We start from the raw sequence: 20,805 nt of genomic DNA on the forward strand, positions 1-20,805 counted from the left end.
ACCTTACCTTCTAAACCTTATTTAGTTAAGATACTGTGTGATAGCCTTTCGTGCACGTAACGTGCTTTTCTGGTGGCTTATATAACGTGAGCTATCGTCTAGATATGTCGACATAGTTGGAAAACGAAATCAGAGGCGAGAAGTTTTTCGATGTTGGATAATTAAGATATGTGACACCATCAGCCGTGACGTAACGGCTTCTCCGAGCGGCGAGTGACTGACCCCTGTAGCATTTACTTGTATCTCGGGCTCATGGTCACTATGGCACGTGAGAGAGTTTCAGCTGGATTGTTGCCTGAGCAAAATGTACGAAAAAATGAAATATTTAAGTACATGCAATTAAAAGTGTGGTTAGGTTCAAGTTGTACACCGAAAATCTAACATGTCTACAAGCGCTTAGTGGATGGCACACTTCAGAGGTGAAATTGTTTGGCGAGTCCCCTTGGGTAGGTACCAAGGTTCTCTCTGGTGGCCGTCCATACGACTTAAAATTCTTTCTCTACTCGCTCTAAAACATACTAGAAAGAGAGTAAAGATTCAGTCTTTTTGTGTACAAACAACTATATTTCATTTTTTAATAAAATTGGCCAAAAGTACAAAAGCGTACGAAAAAGGTGTCCTTTTAAAAAAGCTGAATTCACTTGACGCTCCTTCCTAAGAGACACTCTTCATTCTTTCAGTACTAACTACGTAAGCGTAGATCAAATGTGGCTTCAATTCAAGGAAATTGTGTCGGCGACAATTGAGAGTATTCCGTCAAATAAATTAATAAGAGTCTGAAGAGGCCTCACATGGTACACAAAACAACTCAGGACAATGTTGCAAAGGCAATGAAAATAGCAGGGCAGATTTAGAAGAACGGGAAATTTCCAAAATTGTGTTGGTTTACAGATGTCCGGAACTTAGCGTGGATTTTAAGGCAAGACAGTTTTAATAGTAACCACAACGTAAGTCAATAAATCTGGCGGAAAATCCAAAGAGACTCTTCCCCTACGTAAAGGATGCCAACGGGCGGACAATCAGTATCTACGTAGGGAAATCACTTTATCAAAGAAGATGCAGTTAATATTGCAGAATACCAGTCAAGAAGAGCTGTCAATCTCAGTAACATAAACGGGGAGGTTCTCCGCGTAGCGAAATAACTTAAATCAATTAATAAATGCAAGTCTTCTGGTCCAGACTGTATACAAATTAGGATGCTTTCGGAGTATGCTGATGAAATAGCTCAATTTTTAGCAATCATATACAATCGCTCTCTCGACGCAAGAGGGAATATTTTACTTTTCAAATCTAGGTAGAAAACTGAGGTACAAGGAAAAAGCTGTGGTAAATAAATATAATGCGGCGAGTTTATACTACATTACACGCGATGATTGGCCAATGAAATATATAGAGCAAACAAGAAAGTCATTTCGAATAATATTTCAGCGTCACCTTAAGGTAACCCCCGATCAGCACTAACAGCACACTTAGCGAAGAGCGGCGTAGCATCACAAGCCCTTTAAAAAATTTGAAAGTATTTCACAAAAAAGAGCCAAATTTTGAATACATTAAAGGAAGCAGAAAAAATTTAGATATGAAAAAGGAACTTCACAGTTCACGTTGAATTCTGGATTCCGGCTAATTTTGGTAGTTAATACGATTAGGTATTAGTACATAATGAAATTCTGTGTTATTGTTGCTTTTGAAGGTAGCGACCCAGCGCTATTAGTCTCGAGTATATGACGTCAAACCGTTCACGTGGGTAGCTTCCGTTCCGCCAGCGAGCTTAAAACATGGCTCTGTAACCACAGGTTCCACCTATTAGCAATATTTCCCAAATAATGGAGAACGCCTTTGATGCCTTTAGCTCGCCATATTATTGACAATATTCACTGAATAGTAAATTTTGAATAGGAGCGATGGGTACGCCTATGGGCTTTTAACGTTGTGAGTATATTTTAGACGTCCCGTTACTTGTTTTAATATCCACAAAACGCGGTAACACTGCACTTTGCTATTTACCATGTAGGTTGCATTTGATGATTCAGCTTTAGGCCGCGAAACCGGTTGTTAATAAACAACAACAACAACAACAATTTTACCAGCTGTTAGCGGAATGCTTCCCAACATCATTATTTAAAATTATCTGATTTGCGATAGTTAAGAGTGGGAAACATTTCATGTATTGGTTCTCTGGCGTGTGGTTACTTGGCAGGAGGTGATCTATGATTTTGTACTGTAGTCTTCTTTGGAAAACCAATTCATTTGCCAAGGTCGCTATGTTAACACAGTTAGTGGATTACTAGTTTCGGCAATACGTATTATCTTCCACAGATCCATAAAACCGGGCAGTGCTAGTTACATCATACAGAGCTAACACCACTCTGACACATAAGAACTATAGAATACCCACAAAAAGTCGAGGCATTACAATGATAGCACATCTGACACGTTATTGTACTGCCTCGACTTTTTTATGCATATTGTATTGTCCTCACATGGGTGAGTGGTGTAAGAACTGTGTGATGTCACTACAACTGCCCGCTTTTATGGATATGAGGATGGCAATACACATTGCTGATACTAGTAATCTACTAATTGAATTAAAATAGCGATCTTGGAAAATAAACTGGTTTTCAAAAGAAAACTACAGTACAAAAAATTACATACCTTCGTTAACAAAGCATAATAATATGACCCAGGGCAAAATGTGTATGGTGTAAGACGCGATAATAGCAATGACGGACTGATAATTATTCTTACATACAGAGTCAAGTAGGTGCGTAAACAGCCAGGAACATTATAAATGTGTATAACATTTATGACGAAGACATGTAAAAAGATTAAATACAGCCGGCCGGGGTGGCCGAGCGGTTCTAGGCGCTACAGTCTGGAACCGCGCGACCGCTATGGTCGCAGGTTGGAATCCTGCCTCGGGCATGGATGTGTGTGATGGCCTTAGGTTAGTTAGGTTTAAGTAGTTCTAAGTTCTAGGGGACTGATGACCTCAGATGTTAAGTACCATAGTGCTCAGAGCCATTTGATTAAATAAAACGGCGCAACGCCAGTCAAGTGTCAATATAAATTTTATGTTGAAGAGGCTAACAAAAGCTGGTATAGAATTATATTTAATGAAATTTTATGGTGGCTCTGTGGAAAAGTCGTTAGCGGTAGTTCTTTGTATTTTACCGCCAACGACCTTGGCTCGTTGGATATACTGCTTGCCGCGGGAGCTCCGAAGTTAAGCAACGTGTGGAGTGGTCAGATTTTGTGTCCGTCCAGGTACATTAAGAGCTACTGGCAATTTTCCCTTTGCCTTTCCGAGAAACGAGAGAAACTGCCATAACGCATGTTTTGGAGTTGTATTCACGAGGAAAGCGTGCCTGCGGCTCATACAACAGTTAATTGGAACCTAATTTATAAATACTTGAAACCTGTAATTCTTTGTAACACTACAGTAATTTTAACTCCTTAGCAAGCTCAACATGATAGATCAATTTGACGCAACCCATTAAGAACAATAAAGTATTTCAATTGTGCAGCTGACGACTGGTTTTGTTTTGAAATGGAAATATACCACTTTCTGTAGAAATGACAACTATGAACAAAATCACTTTCGATTTTGCTTTTGATTTTCTCTGTTTCCATAATTTTTCCATCGCTAAGATACATCTCTTTGAACAAGTGCTGCAGTAGTTCAGGCGCCGGACTCGTGTTGCGGAGGGTGGGGATTCGAATCATCATACGATCATCCAGATTCAAGTTCCTCGCGTTATCCATAAACATATCAAGGCGAATGCCACGATGATTAGAGTTGGAGTAGCCCTTCCGCATGACTTCAATCCGAGTTTCTCTTTACTCTCTAACGACGTTTTTAATTCATTTTTGGCTTTTGGAACCAAATACGATACAGCCAACAGTAGTTACCAAAGTACCGTATTACCATATTTACAATTTCCACAGTAGAAAAACAAAAAGTTCGATGTACAATCATAACTTCATGTTAATTAAAAACACCGAAATATGAACAGGAGACAGCCAGCAGTACTTACAACAGTAACAAATTAACATTAGTGCAATTTTCAGAACAATTATAAGATTGTGAAGTAAAAAGATAAGTTTTACAGATAAATTAAAAAAAATTACGACCGGGGGATCAAACAGGGCGCGTTCGAGAGGAGAATGACATCCACAGCAACTTATAACTGAAAGCTAGACAACGGAGTCGTTTACGAGTATAAGTTTAGAATGCAAAATGTTTTCGAACCTTGTTGGCTCCATGGGAGGACTAGATCCACACAATTTACCGGTCAAAGTTGAATAACGGCCTCTTTTAAATAGTTTGTGAGCAAATAATACTTATATACGTCGAACCGGTGAACTAAAGCGGTTACACTTGTAGCGAGGGTGTAGCCCCTCGCAACCAGTTTTTATTAAAACACCGCCTATGCAGCCGAGTACTTGGTACACGCCAATATGAGGTAGTTTGTATCCACCACCACCATTATGTTTTAATTACAGGATCCAGAAGCGATTATTTTCAACCGGTGAAGGTGGGCTGGGTAACACTCGGGTCCCAGCCTTATGCTGGTGCGAGAGATCACATGGCGCCTACTAAGCTTTACTGAGGTGAACCACGATCGAGAAGAGACGTTCAGCTGTACGGCGTTCATAATTTCAGTCGTGATAAGCAGCTCTCTTGGCCATCGATTTGTGCTGGGTTGAACCATCCTTTCGTAATGCTCTTCTGAGCGAAGCGATCAACAGTTTCATTATGCAGAATGCCTTGATGCCCCTATATCCAAACTATGCGGGCGTCAATGTCCAATGTCCGCGCATCTATTGTGGCCATCCAGACATCCAAGGCATGCCTGTTTGCCTGTTTATCAGACGCTGGAATTTTTTAGTTTCTGTAACACACTCTGGGAATCCGTGGGGATCATTACGAGCCGGAAAGTCTGTGTGTCACAATAAATAGCCTCTAACGATTTCGCCGTTGGCGGTACATTATACTTAAACCTTCCTTCCTTTCTAAATTCTGACCGCAGGAAGATGCTCCAACTGTGTAGACCACACGTGAAGCACAAAGCACTGAACCTCCTGCCCCCCGTCGGGTCTGTGGCGCAAGGCGGTGGTAACTGAATCTCCGCTTTTCGCTTTCGTTGCGGCGAAAGCTTGGCGCACCTCGACGCCTTCTGACCGTCACGGCGAGTTCCGCTCCCAGGGCACGCAGGAGGTGGTCAAGCTTCCGGGAATCCGCGGCCACGCTTGCCAACACGGCGCCCAAGTCCGGAAACGTCATTCCTGGAACCGGCGAGTGCTCGCGAAAGCTGACGTTATCACACTTTATGCAGGAAATTCCTTGACGACTCTCGTGCCCCTCCTGTTTATATACATATATATACACTCCTGGAAATTGAAATAAGAACACCGTGAATTCATTGTCCCAGGAAGGGGAAACTTTATTGACACATTCCTGGGGTCAGATACATCACATGATCACACTGACAGAACCACAGGCACATAGACACAGGCAACAGAGCATGCACAATGTCGGCACTAGTACAGTGTATATCCACCTTTCGCAGCAATGCAGGCTGCTATTCTCCCATGGAGACGATCGTAGAGATGCTGGATGTAGTCCTGTGGAACGGCTTGCCATGCCATTTCCACCTGGCGCCTCAGTTGGACCAGCGTTCGTGCTGGACGTGCAGACCGCGTGAGACGACGCTTCATCCAGTCCCAAACATGCTCAATGGGGGACAGATCCGGAGATCTTGCTGGCCAGGGTAGTTGACTTACACCTTCTAGAGCACGTTGGGTGGCACGGGATACATGCGGACGTGCATTGTCCTGTTGGAACAGCAAGTTCCCTTGCCGGTCTAGGAATGGTAGAACGATGGGTTCGATGACGGTTTGGATGTACCGTGCACTATTCAGTGTCCCCTCGACGATCACCAGTGGTGTACGGCCAGTGTAGGAGATCGCTCCCCACACCATGATGCCGGGTGTTGGCCCTGTGTGCCTCGGTCGTATGCAGTCCTGATTGTGGCGCTCACCTGCACGGCGCCAAACACGCATACGACCATCATTGGCACCAAGGCAGAAGCGACTCTCATCGCTGAAGACGACACGTCTCCATTCGTCCCTCCATTCACGCCTGTCGCGACACCACTGGAGGCGGGCTGCACGATGTTGGGGCGTGAGCGGAAGACGGCCTAACGGTGTGCGGGACCGTAGCCCAGCTTCATGGAGACGGTTGCGAATGGTCCTCGCCGATACCCCAGGAGCAACAGTGTCCCTAATTTGCTGGGAAGTGGCGGTGCGGTCCCCTACGGCACTGCGTAGGATCCTACGGTCTTGGCGTGCATCCGTGCGTCACTGCGGTCCGGTCCCAGGTCGACGGGCACGTGCACCTTCCGTCGACCACTGGCGACAACATCGATGTACTGTGGAGACCTCACGCCCCACGTGTTGAGCAATTCGGCGGTACGTCCACCCGGCCTCCCGCATGCCCACTATACGCCCTCGCTCAAAGTCCGTCAACTGCACATACGGTTCACGTCCACGCTGTCGCGGCATGCTACCAGTGTTAAAGACTGCGATGGAGCTCCGTATGCCACGGCAAACTGGCTGACACTGACGGCGGCGGTGCACAAATGCTGCGCAGCTAGCGCCATTCGACGGCCAACACCGCGGTTCCTGGTGTGTCCGCTGTGCCGTGCGTGTGATCATTGCTTGTACAGCCCTCTCGCTGTGTCCGGAGCAAGTATGGTGGGTCTGACACACCGGTGTCACTGTGTTTTTTTTCCATTTCCAGGAGTGTATATGTGTTGGTTGGTTGATTTGGGGAAGGGGACTAAACGACGAGGTTATCGCTCCAGTCCGATTTTGGAATCGGATGGGGAAGAAAATCAGCCCTGCCCTTTCAAAGGAACTATTCTGGCATTTGCCTGAAGCGATTCAGGGAAACCTCCGGAAAAACCTAAATCAAAATGGCCGGACGCGGGTTTGGACCGTCATCGTCCCGAGTGCCAGTCCAGTGTGCTAACCATTGCGCCAACTCGCACGGTTAGTCTGTGTATAAGTATGTGTTTGCTCGTGTGCGTGTGCTACCAGCTCCAAGGTTTTCAGAAAACCGTTGATGACAGAGTGGAGTTTCGTAAACTAACATGGAAACTCAACTAACTAATCATAAAAAAAGCCTTCAGTAGACCAAAATTATTCAGAGTTGCTATTACGCTCTTCTTTTTTAAGAATAGTAATCTTGCATTAAAGGTTTAACATAATAATCAAGTTCGAAACTATCTAACTCATATCACGCACAATACACATACACTACTAGCCACTAAAATTCCTACACCAAGAAGATGAGGTGCTACAGACGCGAAATTTAACCAAGAGGAAGAAGATGCTGTGATATGCAAATGATTAGATTTACAGAGCATTCATACAAGGTTGGTGCCGGTGGCGACACCTACAAAGTGCTGCCATGAGGAAAGTTTCCAACCGATTTCTCGCACATAAACAGAAGTTGACCGGCGTTGCCTAGTGAAACGTTGTTGTGAAGCCGCGTATAAGGAGGTGAAATGCGTACCATCACGTTTCCGACTTTGATAAAGGGCGGATTGTAGCCTATCGCTATTGCGGTTTATCGTATCGCGACATTGCTGCTCGCGTTGGTCGAGGTCCAATGACTGTTAGCAGAATATGGAATCTGTGCGTTCAGGAGGGTAATACGGAACGCCGTGATGGATCCCAACAGCGCCGTATCACTAGCAGTCGAGATGACAGGCATCTTATCCGCATGGCTGTAACGGATCGTGCAGCCACGTCTCGATCCCTGAGTCAACATATGGGGACGTTTGCAAGACAACAACCATCTGCACGAACAGTTCGACGACATTTGCAGCAACATGGACTATCAGCTCAGAGACCATGGCTGCGATTACCTTGACACTGCATCACAGACAGGAGCGCCTGCGATGGTGTCCTCAACGATGAACCTAGGTGCATGAATGGCAAAACGTCATTTTTTCGGATGAATCCAGGTTCTGTTTACAGCATCATGATGGTCGGATCCGTGTTTGGCGACATCGCAGTGAACGCACATTGGAAGAGTGTATTCATAATCGCCGTACTGGCGTATCATCCAGCGTTATGGTATGGGATGCCATTGCTTACACGTCTCGCTCACCTCTTGTTGGCATTGACGGCACAGTGGACGTTACGTTTCAGATGAGTTGCGACCCGTGGCTCTACCCTTCATTCGATCCCTGCGAAACCGTACATTTCAGCAGGATAATGCACAACCGCATGTTGCAGGTCCTGTACGGGCCTTTCTGGATACAGAAAATGTTCGACTGCTGCCCTGGCCAGCACATTCTCCAGATCTCTCACCAATTGAAAACGTCTGGTCAATGGTGGCCGAGCAACTAGCTCGTCACAGTACACCACTCTTGATGAACTGTGGTATCGTGTTGAAGCTGCATGGGCAGCTGTATCTGTACACGCCATCCAAGGTCTGTGTGACTCAATGCCCAGTCGTAACAAGGCCATTATTACGGCCAAAGGTGGCTGTTCTGGGTACTGATTTCCCAGGATCAATGCACCGTGAAAATGTAGTCACATGTCAGTTGTAGTATATTTGTCCACTGAATACCCTTTTATCGTCGGTATTTCTTCTTGGTGCAGCAATTTTAATGGCCAGTAGTGTACTATAAGTATTCAGCCCTTATTTTAGAGTGCGAGACTTAGCGACTTCTACATCTACATCTACGTCCATACTCCGCAAGCCACCTGACGGTGTGTGGCGGAGGGTACCTTCAGTACCTCTATCGGTTCTCCCTTCTATTCCAGGCTCGTATTGTTCGTGGAACAATACAAACTTTACACATATTTTCAAAATTTATCGAAGCATTTTCTCGCTGACACAAAATAATGAAAACTATATGGGGGACGATCGATGACAGTGAACCCACGGCCTCGGATCGTTGCAGATGTCGCAGCGCTCGCGTCTAGTCTGGCGTTGTCATGCTAAACGAGAGGGTGTTCCATGTGTGAACGAACTCTTCAGATTCGAAATATGATTATAGCACGCTGTTTCTCACGCACCGCCATGTTGCCCGGTACACTCTAGCGGCAGACGGGTGCAAATATGCAGACATGAGGAATAAAGATGTAGAATGCTAACAACGTTTGCTTTATTTAAAAAGCTTTAATTCGGAGGAATTGCTTTTCAGTACGTCCTCGTACATTATTCAGTGCAGCACCACCTTATTTCACTTTCTTGGGCGCTGTCAGGCAGCTTTTCATAAAGAAATATATTCAGAAAGATGTCACTAGCAACCTTTCAGTGTGAAACCATGCAACAACATTCCGCGTTACCATCAAACGACGTAATTCGCTTATTTAGTAAGCTCTATATTGAAAACTCTTAAACACAACCCATACTCGAGTCAGCGATTATATTTAGAAATGGCTTAAACTTGTTTGTTCATGAGATAATTTGATTTGATTTGATATCGTCCCCCATATAGTTTTCACTTTCATAGTTATGAAATGGTGCAAGCAGAGATGAGGTTGTGGCTCCACCAGCAACGTCAAACGTTGTAAAGCGACAGTAGGAGCAACCTGGTCTCTAGTTGGGAGAAATGAGTTTGTCACCAGGGTGGCAACGTTGAGGAACAAATATGTAGACACGAAGAATGAAAATGTAGAATGCTAGTAAAATTTGTTTTATTTAAAATTCTGTAAGAGTTTTTACATAAAGAATTTAGAGGCTTTACTTTTTGGCACGGCCTTGTACATATTTCAAATAAAACTATAGCCTGATCCAGAAAAAATAACTTCTAACTGGAAATCTGATGCAGTTGCGGATTGAAGTATGAGAAGTACAGTCTTTCCCTCCTTTTTCTTCGCCACCATGAATACTTGCTAACCGGATAGGTTTGCTGACTTCGTAGAACCACTGGAAAGTCTGAGAAATTTAAAAAGACTAAAAATGAAACTTCTGTCATCAAAAAGTCTTTACACGTAACAAGACTATCCACGCTATACTCAATTACTTTCACATTTTGGGGGAGTATATGCTGAGATGAATACTGGTGACGATTTGAACGTGGGTACCGCACCCGCCCTTTTAACAGTATCTGCTTTATGTGCGCAGTGTAATAGCAGTAGTGTCTCCTGTACAAGGTACTTCGTCCCATGTCCGCGTATTTAGTGTGTCATTGATAGTAGTGACATAACTGCATCTCTTCCACTTATGTGATTAGCGTAGGCACAGAGTATTTTTATGTTACTGACCAGCATCTGATTTAGGAACCTTTTCCTCCTGTATTCAGCGTCATAAAAGCAAACAAAACTAGTGTCCTCCTTGCTCGCGACGCGTGGAGGTGGTCGTAGCTCTCGACACGGATTCTGACAACTTACTCGTGCGTGAAAGAACAACAAAACTGACTGCTGACTGCTCGGACTGTGAGTATAAGGCAGCAGTCTTTTATTTTGAGCACTGAATTGAGGCCATTAGACACAGGTGTACGTATCTGACTGCAGGTGGAAAGTAGATGCTTGTTCGCCTTATGACGCTCCACCGTAATGACTGCCTTCTTTAGTATAAACCGAGCTGAAGCTTCCAGTGGTCGTCTCTGCTTTGGAAAAAGTGATATTCACAACAGAAAGCCATGTTTTTAAATCATCAGCCCACGAATTCATCTCCTGTGTCAACATTTTCACCTCAATCTTCCCCACAATCTCCTCGGATATTTATTCCAATCTCTGACGTCCCTTAAATGTTTTTGCCGTCAGTAACTCCCCCAAGTATGATCGAAGTTATTCCCTCATGGCTTGTTTGACTTAATGTCATGCCCTTTATTTTGTCACTGTTTCCCATATGTTCCTTTGTTCGCAGATTCTGCTCACAACCTCCTCATGCCTTACCAGTCCCCCTAATTTTCAACATCCTTTCGTAACACCTTACCTCAGATTCTTCGATTCTCTTATTTTCCGGTTTTACCACAGTCCATAGCTTACTGCCATACAACGCTGTGCTCCAAATGTACATTTTCGGAAATTTCTTCCTCAAATAAAAGCTGATGTATGGTACCTCTTTTGGCCATGAATGCTCGTTTTGCCTGTGCTAGTCTGCTTTTTATGTCCTTCTTGCGTCGTCACTTGTAATCTTGTAATCTTGCTTCCAAAGCAGCATAATTCATTCACTTCGTCTATTTCGTGGTCTCCAATTATCACTCTCTTTTTATCGCTACTCTCATTTCTGCCACTTCCACTTACTTTCCTCTTTCTTCTCTTTACTCTCAATCAATAAAATACGATCATTAGATTTTTCATATCATTTAGTAGGTTCTCCATTTCTTCCTCAATTTCATTAAGAATAACATCGTGGTCAGCGAATATTATCACTGATATCCTTTCACCTTGAATTTCAATCCCAGTGCTGAACCTTTCTTTTGCTTGAGTCATCGCTTCTTCGATGTATGGATTGAACAACAGGGCCGAAAGACTACGGCCTCGTCTTATACGCTTTCGAGCTTTTCGTTATTGGCCATCCATTGTTATTGTTCCTTCTTGGTACGTGTACAAATTATATATTACCTGTCTTCCCCCATAGCTTAGACCTATTTCTCTTACATTTTAGAACGCCTAGCTCCATTTTACATTGCTGAGCACTTTTTCTACGTCGACAAATCCTGCGAACGTGCGTTCATTTTTCTTGAGTTTTGCTTGCATTATGTTAAGTACAGAAGGAAAATGCCTTGTACTCATGGCCCCTGAGACGTGTAGACTGTTATTGAACTTTTGGTTCAATATTCCCCACGAAAAGGGAACCAGTGTGTCAAATACTAACGTGCAATTTAACATCTAACTGCTTGACAAATGAAAGAGAATCATTATTATGTCTCTGCAGTTTCTCGATAATCAATAAAGTGCTCATTATGAATTTCGATGAGAAAGTCACTGCTGAACGGCGAGCGCGTGGCTCATCTGTATGCCCCCTAGCCCTACTTGAAGGGAAGCTGACAACACGACGTCCACGCTGTACCGGGAAATGACGCGCACCGATACGTTTTTCCACACCTCCCCTCCCCCCTCCCCATCCACAAGGAGGAAGGTGAGTGCCCCAGAAAAGAGGTGCACAGGTCTAGCACTGTGAGTAACTCGCAGAGTATCACTAAGGAATTGGAACACCTGAACACCGTCTGAATGTAGACTTACCCGGAATACACTACGCCAAAAGACGATGGGTACGACATTCATCGAAACATCGCGTTATCTTAACGCTGCAACCCGGCTTCAAAAATGATTCAAATGGCTCTAAGCGCTATGGGAATTAACATCTGAGGTCATCAGTCCCCTAGACTTAGAACTACACCACACACATCCATGCCCGAGGCAGGATTCGAACATGCGACCATAGCAGCAGCACGGTTCCAGACTGAAGCGCCTAGAACCGCTCGGCCACAGCAGCCGGCCCGGCTTCAAACGCGAGAGCTTTTCGTCACATGAAGACTGTTTTCCGTAAGAACGGCATGACGCAAAGGTAGATTCGCTGGCACTAAGCCCGCACATAACACAGTCAGAGGAAACACAAAAGATACCTGAAAGAACGTTCTTATATGTATCTTCTAAAAATCTACTAAAAAATCTACTAAAAATGGCAATTGTTTGCTAGCGTTGTAGATCCCGGGCTTCGTAATTTCGACGTATTCTGTAGCAAAACGCGCTCAGGCAGACATTGCCCTCAACTGAAAATGGCTGCTTGTGGCATACTTCTGCCATGTCAAAACGGAAGACTCAAGCATGGGGGGGGGAGACGTGGCGAGAGACGAAGAAGAAGGCTATCTTTGCGTCATTTTGCGGTCTGATTCTTTAAGGGTCCCTCTCATCTTAGTTTTTCAAAGAGTTTTAACATTTTTATTAGTTTTCCATTTATGTCTGCCAATAGTACCCCATTTATATTTTCTATCGCAAATATTTGACTTTGGAATGTCGTGTACACCCGTTTCCTAGTATTCACACCGAGTCCTCCTTATATCTTCTGCCCATGCGACACTTATCTAGTGGTCCATCGCTTGTTTACGTGTTAGTTTGCGGTCAGCTGCGGCGTTGTCTTGTACGCACTCGTCTGACCCATTAGTATATGATACGCTTTTCTCCTTTTTTTCTATTTTCTTCCGTTCAGGCCCTTCCTCTCCCCCGCCCCCCTCCCTTCCCACGCTACACAGTATTTTAACGGTGTATTTATATTCCTGCTTAGGTTCTGGCTATTGACCCCTCCCCCCCTTCACGCTAGGCCATGGTGAACTGGACATGATTTTTAAAATGGCGTGAAATTCTAGCAATCGGCGAAAAATTTAATACCAGTTGTACTCCAGTATCATGTTGTACCAGTAAGAATTGGCCAGCACGACATTTTACGTGTTTTACTTGCATTCATCCATGTTTGGCAAAGGTCTAACGATTCTTTTTTTATCCAAGACTGTAGCGTCCAGGCATTATTTCACGCTTTCTCTCTGTTCAGGACTTCACCTGAGGATGTAACTAACGTTACGAAACCGGTCGCGCTTTTTAAATAAAGTAGTCGTATAGCTGCAGTAGAGTTTTTCACTCAACGTGAAGCTGTGAATGTGCGTTGAATAAACTTTTGTGTACACACTTTACTGTGCCCATACACTCTATACAACTTAACATCTTACTTACTCGTTCATCTCTGAAACTATTGTTTTTGTTACTCGTGTAAAGCTGGGCCACGTTCTGCAAATGACGAGCGTATGTGCTTCCATAACATGTGTATATTGTAGCAGTTCACAGGGAATTATATAGGCCTTACACAGTCCATGTGCAAATATGTGTTAACTTTATCATGTGAAAAACAAACACAGGACGTTCTCGTCACACAGAAACATCCATCACAGCGTCACACCAGTGACGAATACAAAACGAGGCCCTAACAGGAAGCAAAGGAAAGTTGTTGGAAGCTATCTGAAAATGGATTTGTAAGAATTAGAAACCCTTATTGGTTTGAGTGAGATAAACTTTTTCAAATTACACTTGTGGCTGGTATCAGCTTAAAGTTTAAACCTTATAAATACATTAACACGACCAGAGTCGCAATCTAAAACGCAATGGTAGAGGTCTGGGATGTGTTAGAACGTCGACGTGGCTCCAAGCACCAGCGTCCCACATCACTACCCTCTCTGATTTTGGATTTTGGGAAAGAACGGGCTGCCGTTCCTCCATAGACACCTCACTGAAAGTAACCCAGCAGATTTAAAGCCGTCATAAAGGCGCAGATTGGCCACACCCCATATTAATGTCCACTAATAGGCGTCTGGACATATTTGATCAGATAGTGTACGTGGGGCGAGAGGAGTTGCTGTGCTCAGGAGACCATCCCGGTACGGTAAGTGGGCATACTAGGAGATATAGAGCTTTGGTACCTGCGTTCCACCAGTCGCAGATATTTCGAGAACGGTAACCCGTTTGACTGGTCTCCCCACGCCAGTTGCAGCATCGCAGGAGAAAACGCAGGCATCGTTCTGCGCCTGCCGACGTCGCCTGCCCCAGAACATGCAGCCCGAGCACGTTAACCAGCGGCAAAAGTAAAAAGTGAAGGCAGGTGTGCCAACGCGATAGTACGTGACGCTGTCGTGCTGATGGATGTCTCTGGCCTTCACAACAGTCTGTCAAAGTACCTTGGTCCGCGCTCTGGTTAGAAGTACAGCGTGTTCCAGGTGCATCCAATTTCGTGAGATTATATGTTGTATATGAATGAAGGTAGAAACTCAGGGAATATTTTAACTTACCCATCGACACTACAAGTTGGCACCAGTTCTAAGCTTCCAGTTGATGTGGATGACGGTGGGAGTCTCATTAGTGGAGCTAGACCGCTCACTCGCTCGTTCATTACACAATAATGATGACACAGCGTCGAAGGGTGTTTTGCGTTCGCCGTTTCAAAAGGTGACAGCAACTTTCTTAACAAAGAGCTGCTTATGTTTCCTAAATTTACAGGTTAACGTCAGTCCACCTCCGTAGCCGTGTGATCAGAGTGGCTTCCTGGTTTGCAGGAGACCAGGTTCGATTTCCGGTACTGCCAGGGATCTTTCCTTAGTAGGAGAACTGGTACGGGATGAATTCAACCTGGAGAGCGCAACTGAGGAGCTACTCGATCAATTAGTGGCGGTTCCAAGCTCAAGAAACCCGGCAACGCCCGGGAGAGCGGCGTGCTGATGCCGTCCCCCTCCGCACTGCTCCCAATGATACCAATAGCAGAGGACGACACGGTGGTTGGTCGGGCGAGATTTGTCTCTGTGGGAACGCGAAACTAACTTTTTACAAGGTAAAGTCTGTGAGCCAGATCATAGATTTCTTTGAACTAGAGTAAATACGGAACATTTCATTACCGATCGCTGTTGAAACTCCAAAGAGATACAGCAGAGTACAGTGGCTACACCATCACGGTGGTGAAGCAAGCTGAACAGTCTTCTGCCATGCCTTATTTAGGAAAAAAAGATATGTACTATAACCTAAGTAAAATATGAAATAACATTTAAGAATCTTGTAACTGTTAATTTTTTAGTATTTACGGCAATATTTAGAGCAACAAACTGAATTTTCCTTGATTATACTGTTCAAACGCATGATACTTCGTCCATCGTTTTGTTGACACCAATGTAGGCACGGTAGTTCCACAAAATCAGTTGTGTGGCAGTCACTGGTAGAACACACAGTTAGAAAGTTCAGTTTAGAATCAGTGTTCGTTTGCTTTAGTTAACCTGATCTATGTCAACGTTCTATCAAATGCACGAAAACCTCCGAATTGTGTAAGATCACAGTTTTCGAAAAAAGAACGCAAATTTCAAACAGAAATAATTTACAAAAAATACTTTTATTCATATCGTAACACTTATTTTTTAAACTGTTTCATAAGTGACTGAAAACGCTGTGGTACAAGTGACAAAACCGGAATATTTGACTCGGGATGACGTTGCATAAAAACCTAAGTTACTGGTTCAATCGAATAAGCAACGAACTCTTCTTCTTGATCGTAAGTACACAAAATTAATACCTACGACTACAGTTCGCCTCTTTCTAAAACTTTTTGCTGCTGAAGCGGTGTTCCATCTACAGATTCAGAGATGCAGTTTTTTTCAAAACGACTTCCTCGTACATTTAGACACAAAATTCAGCACCATACCCTAATGTTCTGTGCTCCTCCTAAAGTAAGAAAGCTAATACGACTGTCTCACTCTCTCATTTCCATTAACTGGTAGCACGAATATTATCAGCTGTTGTTGACACGAACACACGATATTAAGCTTGTGACCTCAAGTGATAACAAGGTGCTCCCGAACGCTGTTAAGAAACGGTTGTTTTATTCATTGCGTTAAACTATTGGTAGGATCTTTTGTAGATACTTTTCTTCCTATTTTAATTTCTTGTACAAACCTAGCAATGTGCCACAAACATTGTCTCACTGAGCTAATCTGCGGGAGATGTGACAGCCGGATAGTCGTTTGGCTACGCTGATTAAGGGTTCCGTTGGATTTCCTAACAATTTCACACAAAGGCCGCTACAGTTCAGTATATTCACTGATTCTTCTCAAGCTGTATTAGTGGGATGTCTCTAACGTCACTGTTGGAGAGACGATCGCTTCTAAAACTCCAAATACTTCGCCAAGTGAAACTAACATTATTCAGATCACCTGCTTTTTATTTTCGATACGCCTGGTCTGACGTGCCTGTCTTAAACCCTGGAAATATGACGCAATTACTGCGTCGCCAGGATTGCGCAGTGGAGTGAAACACTCTGAAAGAAACTAGTCAGTCCTAAGATCTCGTTAATAGGACTGCAGTTCGGTCGAACATGAAAAAGCACTTTTCAGCCGATATGAAACCCATATTTGTAGTTTCACAAAAATATGCTATCAAGCAACTTATGTGAAACAGCAAGCTGAAGGAACAATTTGACTTAACGTCTCGTTGATGATAAAGTTAGAGAGAAGACACAAGCTTGGATAGGACAACGGTGGGCCCGAAAAGTAGTCGTGTCCTTTGTGTAACGAACTGTTCCAGGGTTTACCTCAAACAGTGTATGTAAATTACAGAAAACCTAAACCCAAATGGCCGTACGAGGATTTGAACTTCACTCCCAACAGTAACGAGTTCCGCATCAACTGTTTCACAGCCTCGCTCGATAGCTTTAGTTGAAATGACAGCGAAGAAGAAGAAACGTCCATTATCAGCTGTTGCAATGCATCGAACGCTTTTCGGAACCTACACTTCATCTTTAAATGCTACATATGTCACACAATTCGTTTTTAGGGTTTACCTGCCATAGTTTCCACCATCATACCGACTAATATTCACGACTAGACAGTTTAACAGGCACCTGAAAATCGTGCCCATATATATCAAATTCGACTTTAGGAGGGTGTAGCCCAGTTTTCTGTTCACAAACAGGACGAAGTGTTATGACAGAGTAGTACTACATGCGGAAACTCACGTTCACAGTAAAATTTTATTACTGCAGCGGACTGTTGAGGACGTTAAGCATCGATTCTCCATGTTTTGTACAGTTAAAAAAATCTATAAAGCAACTTAACATTACAAACTGCTTATATAAGAAAGTTGATGAGAATTTTATAGCACCCGGTGTAAGTGAAATGCATATAGCAGCACAGGGCAGGGATATAGCCGATTAGTGGCACTCGAGACAGTGGTGGCTTCACCGCTAAGCGTGAGCTTTTTGTCAGATTTATTGTATACAGGGCTTACCAGGCGGAATGATCAATATTCACGGTAAGATAGGAACGCTCATTTGAAGCAAAAAGCTTTATATGGACATATGCCCTATTCCAAAGGGTTTCCGAAAAAGAAAACATTTACGACGGTTTTGTAGGTTTTTCTTGAATAACTTGAAAATCACCCCCTCTAGCGATAACATGTTACGGCAAAATTAAAGTACATTAAATTTCCTACAAGAAAGGTCTTATTCCTTTTTTCTCTAGGACTAACAGCTTGCGCAAAGTGAACAGGAGAACATTAAAACCTTCCCGCGACGCGCATGCGCTGCAGCTTAGGTAGTTTTTGTAGGCCAATTTGAGGTAGTTTCCCGAGTTGGTAGACCATAAGTGTCCTGAGTCAAACTGTTCGTCACGAATTCCTCTATACTATTGTTGTATGTTATAAACAATGACAGTTTACTGAATAATGCTAAAAATAAACAACAACATACGATGAACGTATTCCATCTCGGGAACCCTTCGGAGTTGCACATATGTCCACATAAAGTTTTTTTTTTTTGCTTTAAATGATTGTTCCTGTGATATTTCTGAATAGTGACCATTTCCCCTGGAACACTCTGTATGTACGTTTGTTGGTGGAGTTTACGCAGTGAAGGTAGGAATGTCAAATTTTTTGTAGATAAGTCGTATGTAGATGCATGACAGTCAAATCCGGTCACTGAGAAACATAAATTTTACTGTGGCGTCTAACTTCACTCCTAGAATGTACACTACAGCTAAATTGGTTCAAATGGCTCTGAGCACTATGGGACTTAACTTCTGAGGTCATCAGTCCCCTAGAACTTAGAACTACTTAAACCTAACTAACCTAAGGACATCACACACATCCATGCTCGAGGCAGGATTCGAACCTGCGACCGTAGCGGTCTCGCGGTTCCAGACTGTAGCGCCTAGAACCTCTCGGCCACTCTGGGCGGCACGCAACAGCTGCTGCTCTAATCCGTCGTAGCACAACAAACGTTACCGCTGTTATGTTTGGGGTTGCTGCACCAGTCTAACAACAGAACCTTTATATACAGTATGTGGAAAAAAAATTTGACCAAAAGCATAAGTTGGGAAGACAGCATCAAACAACGGAATTTGAATGTAGAAACTAAGGGTCGCAGTTACACAATTTCGGCGCTACAGAAACATAATTTAAATCTGACATATGGACGTCATTAATGTTAATGAAATGTAATTCAGAGGAAGTGTATATGTAAACAACATGTGCGGACTAATGAAATGTCACTATGAGAACAAAAAAAAAAAAACTTAAATCATGATTTACACGTGTATTGTACTTAGCTGACGTGCCATTCAGCACTTCTACAGAAACTAAAACTGTCACATGTTAGGCTCTAGGCGCTTCAGTCTGGAATCGCGTGACCGCTACGGTCGGAGGTTCGAATCCTGCCTCGGGCATCGATGTGTGTGATGTCCTTAGGTAAGTTAGGTTTAAGTAGTTCTAAGTTCTAGGGGACTGATGACCACAGATGTTAAGTCCCATAGTGCTGAGATCCATTTGAACCACAATCACATGTTAATGTTTCATGTTTCAATACAGCCTAAAAACGGCAAAATAAATGAAAAACAAGAAAGCTCTTGTACACAAGCTTGCCACCACATATTAACATAAGTATGTCGTACCAAATGTTCAAACTAACGAACGTTTCAAGCTGGCATCGCGCCGTAAATATTCAGCTGCAACCTCTAGGTCTTATAGCAAAATTCATTCGTGTGATGATGTCCTTCTGCCATTCACTTTTGGTCAATTTGTTTTTCCTCACCCTGTACAGCTTCTTTATCAGTCAGGTTGCAGCATAAGGCTCAAGAACGTGTTACGGTGTATAAAAGAAGTGAGAAATAATTAGATACTGTATTTTCTTCTGCTACTGTTTCAGAGCTATAGTTAACGTATACGGCCTACATAAAACGACTTGATTCTCTCAATAGTAGCTTATTTCTCACACACTGTCAATGACTTGTAACAGTGCTTTACAATTTCATCACTTACCTATCTGAAAGTTACTTCGACGTGGGCTGGAGACTCGAGGAAGAAATTGCGTTTGACGAAGCACACACTGCACTACTTGTTTGCAGGCGAAGTGCTCTGTAGCGTCCTAGCAACTGTCACGACGAGCACGCACAACACTTGGTTCGGTATGTGTGTCACGCTGGGACCGCGACTGGAGAGCGCGGCAGACGGGGGGATTCAGGCAGTGGCTGCGGCGGCGGCGGCGGCGGCTGCGGATCGCGAGCTGGCGCGGACTGCGGCTGGAGGGTCGTGGCTCCAGGGCTTTTGGTCGGCGTCGCCGAAGAAAGCGACGCGAGGGGGGCGGGGCGGCGCGCCGCCTGTGGCGAGAAAGTGAGGGGCGCCGCCACAGGTGAGAGTGGTTCACCTTCGCCTCCGCGAGGGCCCGCGCCCACCTCACTTTCGGGGCGCGCACGCCCTTGAAAAGGCTCAATTTAGAAGGCGCATCACAAAAGTAAAGGACGAATCGAAAATACTATATTAAGAAATGTGCTGATACTAGGGCGAGGAGAAAAGTTGTCAACCTGACAGTATAACACAGATATTTTATCAGGTTGCCCTCCATGGTCTGGGTGCAGCCAACGACTGTGGTTATATTGGGTTAGATAGCGCAGCAATCAGTCGTAGAATTAAGTTGCTTTAATATGACATTTATAGTCACAACGCAGATCAGATTTCGACCTGTGTCAGGTCATTATCAATGCTAAAACAAACACAAGAGTATATATTACAATGTGATTTACAAAAGTTGTAAGTCCATCACATCGTTGTGTTTGAATGTTAACATAACATACCAGTGCGGAATTGTAGCAGTTGTTCGTGCTCAAGTGAATGCTTACACATTTCAACCATTACTGTTGTAAAATTATATGTTGGTTTCACAGTACACATCGGTGTTGCGTATGGCGCCCAGTATGAGCTGCGCCTGAAGTTCACAGTTTTGACAACATTTTTTGTAATGTTTATGTTGTATAGTAGCTA

The 20,805-nt window shown here is 43.8% G+C and overlaps 1 protein-coding gene across 1 annotated transcript in view; it reads right to left on the reverse strand.

Moving 5' to 3' along the window:
• Positions 1-20,034, reverse strand: part of LOC126092201 (inactive pancreatic lipase-related protein 1) — a 208,545-nt gene extending 188,511 nt beyond the window's left edge. The window contains exon 1 of the mRNA XM_049907691.1: positions 19,807-20,034. The gene's annotated coding sequence lies outside the window, so the exon portion shown is untranslated. The remainder of the gene's footprint in view (positions 1-19,806) is intronic.
• Between the last annotated feature and the right edge of the window lie 771 nt (positions 20,035-20,805).

The sequence above is a fragment of the Schistocerca cancellata genome, chromosome 7, assembly GCF_023864275.1.
Source record: "Schistocerca cancellata isolate TAMUIC-IGC-003103 chromosome 7, iqSchCanc2.1, whole genome shotgun sequence".
NCBI lineage: Eukaryota > Metazoa > Arthropoda > Insecta > Orthoptera > Acrididae > Schistocerca > Schistocerca cancellata.